This window comes from Podarcis tiliguerta (genome assembly GCF_965153285.1).
Source record: "Podarcis tiliguerta genome assembly, chromosome: 10".
Classification (NCBI taxonomy): Eukaryota; Metazoa; Chordata; class Lepidosauria; order Squamata; family Lacertidae; genus Podarcis; species Podarcis tiliguerta.
Window position 1 is genome coordinate 25,398,804 of NC_139543.1, and position 10,499 is coordinate 25,409,302.

The following is a 10,499-nucleotide window of genomic DNA, read 5'->3' on the forward strand; positions in this document are numbered from 1 at the left end:
CCAACTAGTCATAATAACGCGGGTCGCGGGTGGCGCTGTGGGTAAAAGCCTCAGCGCCTAGGGCTTGCCGATCGAAAGGTTGGCGGTTCGAATCCCCGCAGCGGGGTGTGCTCCTGTTGTTCAGTCCCAGCGCCTGCCAACCTAGCAGTTCGAAAGCACTCCCGGGTGCAAGTAGATAAATAGGGACCGCTTACTAGTGGGAAGGTAAACGGCGTTTCCGTGTGCGGCTCTGGCTCGCCAGAGCAGCGATGTCACGCTGGCCACGTGACCCAGAAGTGTCTTCGGACAACGCTGGCCCTTGGCCTCTTTGAGTGAGATGGGCGCACAACCCTAGAGTCTGTCAAGACTGGCCCGTACGGGCAGGGGTACCTTTACCTTTTTAGTCATAATAAATTTTTTTTGAATGATAATACTAAATTTATTTATTTATTTATTTATTTATTTATTTATTTTTCCCCACCCGCTTTTGTTAAAAAATAAATAAAAGTCAATAGGCACCTTGATGCAGATCAGGGCCCTCTCCTATGGGAAGCAAAGGGTTAAAGCCCTTACCCGCACATCAGGGTACCAATCCCTAGACATACTGTGTACATTTTTAAAAAACCATTTAGTTGTCAATTGCATAAATGGAAACACGTCTTCTTTGGCCCATTGTTTTGAGAAATGTCCCGTTTTGCTAGCCTCAAATGGTGAACATACTAAACACTGCTAAATATGCATAAGACACTAGATCAGGGGGATAAACTGAGCCCACCAAGCCATTTTTAGTGGTCTACCACTCTCTTTTTACCTTTGATGAGCATCATTTCTCCCTCTGGTTTGGCACTATTATTGGAAGGTCTTGATGGAGAGAGTAAGCAGCACTCCCTTCCTACTTCTCATTCTTTTTCTCTCTCTCCAAAACCGCTAACAAGGTGCCACACCAGAGTGGTGTAGTGGTTAAGAGCCGTAGTCTCGTAATCTAGTGAACCAGGTTTGCGTCTCTGCTCCTCCACGTGCAGCTGCTGGGTGACCTTGGGCTAGTCACACTTCTTTAAAGTTTCTCAGCCCCACTCACCTCACAGAGTGTTTGTTGTGGGGGAGGAAGGGAAAGGAGAATGTTAGCCGCTTTGAGACTCCTTCAGGTAATGATAAATCAGGATATCAAATCCAAACTCCTCTTCTTCTTTTTCGAATTGGTTTGCTACTCCAGTGTTCCAATGAGGATAGAAAATGCAGAAGGCTTTGATGCCTTCCTACAAAAGCGCAATAATGGGGAGCAAGGACAAAGCTTGAATTTGTTCAGAATCGGACTCTTAAATATTTAGGTAATTCAAGAAAGGATCCTGACATAAGTTGAAGACTGTCAAGAAAGGATCCTGGCATCAGGAGTGAAGCTATTCAGTCTCTATGGAGCATCTGCATTTAGAAATGGCTAAACAGTCATATCTCTCTCTCTCTCTCTCTCTCACACACACACACACACAGAGAGAGAGAGAGAGAGAGAGAGAGAAATAGCAAAATAGCACCCTTCTATCTCAATGTTAGATATTTGCATTTGATTAAAAACATTCTGCCTTGCAACCCAACTTCAGATTCCAGTTCAGTTAAATGTAGATCCACAGATGTGCCCATTACCATGGAAACGAGGAGATGCCACAAAATCAACAGTGTATTTCTAAACGTATTCTGATTCAAGAAACACTCAATGTAGATCTCTTTCTGCAAACTTGCTTCTTCAACAAACGGAAGTCAATTAATTGTCATTGTGGTCAACTGATTTCAGTTCAGGGATAAGTAACGGTAGTCAACAGAGTCATCTCTTGGGGATTCTGCCTTCTAATGACAAGTAACAGTAGCAGTAACAATAGCAACAGTATCAATTAACCTTGGACAGAAGGATTTATAACTGCTTCTCATGACTACATTATAGCTATAAAACCCTACTCAAAATATCTTTTAGAAACTGATATTGCTGATAAATGTAGAGTCAAGCGGATTTCAGAATAACCAATTACATGATGGTGGATATCTACATGGCAAAGGTAAAGCATTTGGGGCTTTTAGAAGAGGAAAGATAACTAAAAAGTGGGGCATGATATAGATTTATGGAGTAATTAATGGTGCAGATAGAGTAGATGGATAATGTTTCCCTCCCTCTTTCACTAAACTAGAATTTGGAGTCACCCAGTGATTTAGTAGCTTTTAAGAAAAGGAATGAACCAAGTTTGATTTTTTTTTTTAAATCATTTCACTTGGGTCAAATGCACTGTAGTGGTACATTTAGAAGTTCAGAAGCTCTTCATGACAACCCTCCATAGTGACATTCCAAGCCACATAACCATGTCCCTACAGTGGGAGCCAGTTGCTAGATACCACAGAAGGGAAGAGTGTTTTTGTGCTTAGGTTCTTCTTGTGGGTTTCCCACAGGAATTTGGTTGGCCATTTTGAGAGACGGATGATGGACTAGATAGGCCATTGGTCTGATCCAGCAGGCTCTTATGTTCTTAATCCAAAACTGCCAGAAACTATGTAAAGAAATATTATTCCAAAAATGAAGTATATGGTAACCAATATTCTTGAGTCTAATTAATGCACATATGGGACGCGGGTGGCGCTGTGGGTAAAACCTCAGTGCCTAGGACTTGCCGATCGTATGGTTGGCGGTTCGAATCCCCACAGCGGGGTGAGCTCCCGTCTTTCGGTCCCAGCTCCTGCCCACCTAGCATTTCGAAAGCACCCCTAAGTGCAAGTAGATAAATAGGGACCGCTTTATAGCGGGAAGGTAAATGGAGTTTCCGTGTGCTGCACTGGTGCCGGCTCGCCAGAGCAGCTTCGTCACGCTGGCCACATGACCCGGAAGTGTCTCCGGACAGCGCTGGCCCCCGGCCTCTTAAGTGAGATGGGCGCACAACCCTAGAGTCTGGCAAGACTGGCCCGTACGGGCAGGGGTACCTTTACCTTTAATTAATGCACAAAGGAGTTACTGCCATAGAGTAACTTGTCCTGCCTGGCTTAGCTTACGTCACTTCCCCCCACCTTAAGAGGAAATGAGCAACCAAGCCTTGTGTTGTGTCAGTCTACATGTGAATTTGGTGTGTGATGAACTCTGAGCTACTTCCTCCAGCTGCATGGCTTTAACCAGCCTTTTTGTTTCCAAGAAGACTGGAGTCTGAAATTAGCATTTTTCTATACAGTTTTATAATTTACCAAACATGTGGTCTATATGTGTGCTGGAGAAATGGAATACTTTGGGAAGGGCACATTATAAAGGTTTTGCAACTTATATTCCCACACTTTTCGTTGCCGCGTATTTTGCTATGTTAAATCTCTGCTGGAGCTCTCTCACCAAAGATTACTTGCCCCAGTCTTGGAATCCAGGATTTCCAACTAGAAGAACAGCTAATCTTTCAAGAAGGAGTCCTGCTGAGTCCTAAAGACTCAACTTTTTTGTTGCGTTACTACAAACCTAAGAAAGGTTACTGAGAAATAACTTCCATTGAGTTCAGTCACACTTTCCTCTGACTGCATAGGTTAAACACATTGAGCTTGAACAAAAGAACTCCAGACAGCTGAAATGTAGCTTTCATATTTGAGTTAGAAATGCAAGACAATCTTGCAAAGAGTAAGTCTGAAACCCTGTAAGAAGAGAAAAGGCCTTGAAAAACTTCAATTTCACTTCATTCACTGGCCAAGGAGCATTAATGTCAATTTCACCTGGGCACTACAGCAGATAACATCATCAGTGTGACGTAGTGGTTAAGAGTGGTGGACTCATAATCTGGTGAACCAGGTTCGCTTCCCCGCTCCTCCACATGCAGCTGCTGGGTGACCTTGGGCTAGTCACACTTCTCTGAAGTCTCTCAGCTTCACTCACCTCACAGAGTGTTTGTTGTGGGGGAGGAAGGGAAAGGAGATTGTTAGCCGCTTTGAGACTCATTAGAAGGGGAGTGAAAGGTGGGGTGTCAAGTCCAAACTCCTCCTCCTCCTCCTCCTCTTCCTCCTCCTCTTCTTCCTGTTCTGGAAAAAAAACCACAAATCCTCAAGCTGTGCTCCCTTCCATTCCCCTTCCACTACACCACTGCTGAAATGGAAATGACTGTATTAATGCTTCACATGTACTGGGTTACTCAGGTCTCAGTTTTTACTGAGATGCTACATTCTGCTGGGCAACTATTCGTTCTGCAGCTTTACAGTAACTTTAAGACCTGCACCTTTATGGTAGTATAAAAAATTGAGTTCAGGGTACATAGAGAAACTATCACAGGGCTATTTACGTATGTGTCCAAGGAAGGGAAAATTCATCTCACATCCACTCACCCCACATTTCACCACTTTAAAATGTCTGTGCCAACCATTAATCTATGCAATATCTAGAAACTGACAGGATCCAGCCAGACGCTGCAGATTAGTAGGAAACAGATGGGAAGAAATGCCGGATTGCATGTATAAACAGCTCTGAAACAGTAAAGAGCTATTAATAACAAACAAAATTATGACTCTCATTCAACAGAGTTTCCACAGAACCCACTTCTGCCCACTGGGATTTCTGTCCAAGGCCGCCATTTATTACCATGCCTTCCGCTTTCCGAAACAGATGGGCTTCTCCTTTCGTTTAATCACCAGCACCCTTCCCATAACTAACTCTTTACTTATGAGTATGCTAACTAGGGCTGATCAGGGCTTTACGTAGGAAATGTAATTTGGTTCACCAATTGCCCTATTCATTATCCTCCCTGGCATCTACATTCTGCACAGCATTAAGATGCTGCATATAATGTGATCATTTACAATGTGGTGGGAACTGCCAAATTCAATGAATAGAAAGCAGAGTCTTTTCAGGGAGTTATTTCACAAACTGGGGGGGCAGGGGGGGCGGGAGGGACTACCGCTTGGCTTAATGATGTTTTCAAAGTGATCAAGTGCAATGCCGTGTGTGTATAATATGCAGTCTTGCCCATATAGAACAAAATAGATTAATATTTACATACCTTGCATATTGTTCGCTATAGCTTGGGCAAACCCTGAACCCTTATTAATACTTGTAATGCCGACATCAAGGCCATTATGGCTGTGAATCAACTGGAGAGGCAAGGGATCTTTTTCTCTCCTCCTGTTTATTTAGGCTGCAATCCTGCACACACTTATTTGAGTCTCAGTGGAGCTTACTATCTGAGTAGACAAGTGTTAGGACTACAGTTTTAGAGGAGCCAGGTGGAGGAAATCGGAAGCCCTTGCACCAACAGCCAACTTTCCTGAAGTTCAGATGACAAAACTGGAGGCAGGTTTAGAGAATGGGATACACCCCGAAAGCTGGTCTTCGCTAAAGAATCACATTTTCCAATTTGGAGCTCAATTTCAGAGGCTCTGGCTGCAGAAAGTAATGTGGCATTTCTGCGAAGAGGCTTCTATTTGTGGAAGGCAGCAATATGACTTACATGGTTGCTGTGGTGATAAACTACAGAAGGAAGGCCTAACATTGTCAAAACATTCCCCCTCACGAGGTTTTCTCCAGGGCTTCTCCACACTGCCTACTCAGGCCTCCCTACTACAATATCAAATTATATAGTGAGGTCTTTTCTCTGGGGTCGAATGACTTGTCATGGCAAGGGACCATATATTTAATTGCTATTACATTGGAAGAACAATCTAATTTTATGTAATAGCAGTTACACAGTTCTTGTGGCGTAAGACAAGTGGAAGGCATGTCCCCCTCTCTTCTTTTAGTCTGGATGCCCTCAGACTATTACCTCACATGGCACGTAAATTATTAATCCATTATAGTGCTTCTTATTAACAGCTACATGCTCTGCAGTTTCTTCACCCAAAGCCTGTAAAAACAAGTCGACCACCAGCATTAGAATTTACACCCACTGCTGACTGTGCAGTGAGATGTTCGGCACTTGACTAACCCATTCTGCTCTTCCTTGGAAGGACCTTGTACTGCCGTGCTTTCTTTGCTTCCTCTTTTGGAGGAGTGGCAGGATTTATTCGACACCCTGACCTGGCAATGGTACTGTTTCACTGAAGCCCAAGTCTGGAGTTATAGATAAACCTGTTTATGATGGATCCATAACCTTGGTTGTGAACAGAAAGGCTCTGGTTTCATCCGAATACACCCTTGATTCCCCCTCCAAGCGTCCCTATTTTCCAGGGACAGTCCTGGTTTTTGTGTAAGGCAGCTTTCTATATTCCACCCAAAATAAATACTCATTTTATTTAAAATGTTACATATAATCCTGCACACTGTCCAAAGTGAAGAATGTGTAAAGGGTGTGATCTTACTCCTACAGAAATCAACGGCAAAAATCCATTTATTTAAATAGACAAGGAATTCAGGGCAAAGCACAGACCCTCCAGGTGTCCCTGTTTTCCAAGGACAGTCCTGGATTTACAGAAACCATTCCGGTTGACTTGAACCCAGTATGTCCTGCTTTTCCTTCGGACGTCCCTATTTTCATCAGAGAAATGTTGGAGGGTATGGAATTATGTAACCCCCAAGCCAAGGAGATAAGTAACTATGCAAGCTTTAGAAGACATCTGACGGCAGGCCTGTATAGGGAAGCTTTTTAATGTTTAATGTTTTATTATGTTTTTATATATGTTGGAAGCCACTCAGATGGCTGGGTCAATCCAGTCAGATGAGTAGGATATCATCATCATCATCATCATCATCATCATCTTTATCATCATCATCATCATCATCATCATGGAATAGCACATCCCTATTTTCATCGGAGAAATGTCAGAGGGTTTGGGAATGCTTTATACATATAGCTATATATACAGACATCTCCTTTTCAGATATCATCACCAATGTGTGGACATTAGAGAGGCGGGGTGAGGCTGCTAGGGTGCACAACATTAGGAGTAGGACTCAGACATTAATTGTGTGGAAGCTGGGGGGGAAAGACCCCTGTGGCTCTTATTTTTTTAAAGGTTATGGTGCAAAAAGACAAAACAGTGGAGAGCAACCATTCAAAGTAAGCCTACATGAAGGTTTCAGTCTCTGGTGGGGAAGGAGATTCTCAGGTTCCTTCCCATTCCATAACTCTATATGTTTTACACATGATTTACACGCAATTATATTTTGGTACACGTGGGGCTGGAGAAGTTGAACTTGCAGAGCTTCTATTAAGAGTTTTGTGCCACATTTGGAGCTGAGTAAAAGCAAGTGCTCCCATGAACCCTCGTCTCAATAGTGCAGTTTCTAAATGTCAGTGGAAGAATTGTTTCAGAGCTCACACCAGTGACTACCGCATTGATCAAACAGTCACTCCACTTACCAGTAGTCTCCTGCCCCATTATTAATGAGTGCATAGCATTCCCAGAGTCTGTGGAGACTCTGTAGGGAAGGGCTGGGTGGGGAAACAACAACAAATTACCTTCTGTTCTAAAACCTTAGTGTAGAATGGGAAATGTAGTCAATACTGCTCAATACTATTTAATTTATAGTGGTACCGGGGCTGGGATTTTCTGGGCATTACCACATCATAAATATTGCAGAGCTACAAACGAAAAGAGAACGAGACAGAACACACAACATCATTCATACCATCATACAGGGATGGGGCCAAACTCTGTGGGAGACAGTGTGCATCTATTTGCATATCTCTGTGGATGTCTTCAAGTATAATTCTTCTTCATGCTAGCTCCTCAGGTGAAAGGACTTGAAGGCCGTGTATACACTATATCTTTAAAGCCTATTCAAAGACCATTCTTTTCCCCCAAAGAATTCTGGGCACTGTAGTTTACCCCTCACAGAGTTAGAATTCAGAGCAACAAGCCCAGAATTCTTTGAGGGTAAAAATGTGCTTCAAATGAGCTTCAGAGCTATAGTGTGTACAGAGCCTTAGTACCCTATAGGCTATACAGTGGTACCTCTGGTTATGTACTTAATTTGTTCTGGAGGTCTATTCTTAACCTGAAACTGTTCTTAACCTGAAGCACCACTTTAGCTAATGGGGCCTCCCACTGCTGCTGCACTGCCGGAGCACAATTTCTGTTCTCCTCCTGAAGCAAAGTTCTTTACCCGTGGTACTATTTCTGGGTTAGCGGAGTCTGTAACCTGAAGCATATGTAACCCGAGGTACCACTGTACTGCTTTACGGAAACTGCTTAGCCCCTTCCTCATATCCAAAGCTGCTCCTGAAGTTCAGGGAGGCAATTGACACTCCGACCAGAAGGAGAAACCAGACAAAACTAATGCAGCCACTATGCATATTTCAGGCAACTGGAATGGACCTCTGTGGATTTGGGCCAAGTTCAGTAGGCTCTGGGCCTGTGGTGGAAAAAAGAAATACACCTTGCATCCTCCATCAATATGTACAGAAGTAGTTGTGTGACTTTGTCTATAGTGTGTACAGAGCCTTAGAACCCTATAGGCCATATTTTGCCCTATAGGCAACTTTCTTTTTTCTCTTGGGAAAATTCCTTTTGGGTACTCTAGGCACTGAGGTTTGGAAGAACCAGTCTCTCAGGACTGGACTAACTGCTGTGGGATCAGCACAGACATGCTGTTGATCTGCAGTTCCTCCCAGCCTATTGTTAATAATTTTATCTGGAAGAAATGGGTGGCTGGGCTGAAGGCTGAGAGGCAATCCTTTTGTTCTGTGTTGCAGTTTTATGGAGTCACATGAGAAAGAGGAGACGAGCAAGAGTATTGCCAGAGCATCCATGCTCCACCTTATGGACAGCAATATATATGTTAAATTCAACGCAATAATGTCAGCTTTACAAACAAATGTCACAGGATGTGAGCATCCTTTATTTCACCACAGGATTATGTTTCAAAGTAGGTTAGAGAAAGATTGGATGCAAGGCATCCACGTTACTGAAAAGCATCACACCCAACTGAATATTGTGGTATTTGTGGACTGAAAAACAGGGAAGCAAGTGTCCAAAAATATATTACACTGAAGTCCCCCTCTAGCCAGCTTACATTGCTGAAAGCAACTAACATACAGCATTGCTCTGTAATGTGCAAGGTTAGAAACTTCTCTGTTCCATCACTGGGGTATTTACAGGAACAGGAGGAAACAAGTATTTTATTTTCCAACTTTGCGCAGATGCTGATGCCATAAATAGAAATGTATTTCTCAAAAGTGCCGTGGTTGTTGGTATTTCCATCTTCTAAATAAAAAATGTTTTGTTTTGAAAAAAGTTTTCTGTTTAGCTTTGTGATATTTGTGCCACAATAATCATCTCGTTTGATCCACATTTACCTGAAAAGGAACAGAGTGAGGAAAACCCAACCTCTTTGGATAGAGGTGTGCCAAGTTCTAGTAACGTGTATAGCTTCTAAACGGGTGTTTAATATTGCAAACAGATTGTTCAGATATCACCTACAATCGTGGGCAGCAGGTTTTTGTTTTAACTGGCCAGATTTCCCATGAAAGAGGTAAATCTGAATTAAATACAGGCTGGCATTTTGATGCAAATGATCTTTTGCAGATGCTGCAAAAAAAGGGGGGGGAAAGCTTGCATTAGTGAGGAGAACCATTCCTACAACCTCTCTAAAATTGCCAAGAGAAGGTGAGGGAAGCATCTATGGACAAAGTATACACACAGTGCAATCCTTTGCATGTGTGGCTAAGCCATAACTTCTCATAGCTCAGTGGTAGAGAATTTGCTTTGCATGAAGAAGGCCCAATCAGTATGAACTGCTTATGTCCTTAAGCTTTTGATTGTGACATGTGAAATGTGAGAGAGGAGAGGCTAGAACATGCACTTACAACACTCAGTCTCTGGGAATTCCTTAGTCTGGAACACACACACACACTGTCAGGGAACTGCCCTTGGCTCAGTGGCAAGAGGGGGGGAAACGGATGGATTACAGAGAGCCCCCAAAGATCATGGGAAGCAGCACCTCCTCAGCGGAGGAGAGTAACCACGCCTCCAGCGGAGAGGAGCTGCAGGGCTTGGGGGAGGCGAGGCGGTGCCAGGACACCTTGCCTGAGCAAAGTGGGGAGGAGAGAGGTCCTCCGTTACCCATGCCGTCCTTGCGCAGTAGGCTTCCGCGCAGAGAGGGGAGGCGCAGACTGGGCGTCAAGAAACTACTCTGCTGGGGAAGGTTTAAGGAGCGCCCACTCTCAGATTCTGCCAGTGAATGAGCCAGCCACAGAATAGTGGCGCTCTGCATGGTGAAGGTTTTTTTGGCACCAATAACAAGGCTTTACAGCCAACCAGGGAGGCATTTGCCTGATTGCTCTCGAGCAACCCCCTGATACCCTTACACCCCACCCCACCCCCCCACCCCCACACACCTGTGTCTGGTCTCTCTCCCCCTGCCCACCTCTTTCTGTCACATACACACACCTTTGACATTTGCTGCATATGTATCTCTTCTTTGCAAGCTTCTTGCACAGAGGCCTCAAAAGGGCTGTGGTAAATAGGTGGTGTGCTTTTGACTTATACCTGGTGAAGGAAGATAGGTAGTTGGATAGGTAGTTGAAGAAATGGCTCTCTTGCACCCAGGAGAAATGTTCATGCATCTACATGAATAAGTCATTTTGAGATAC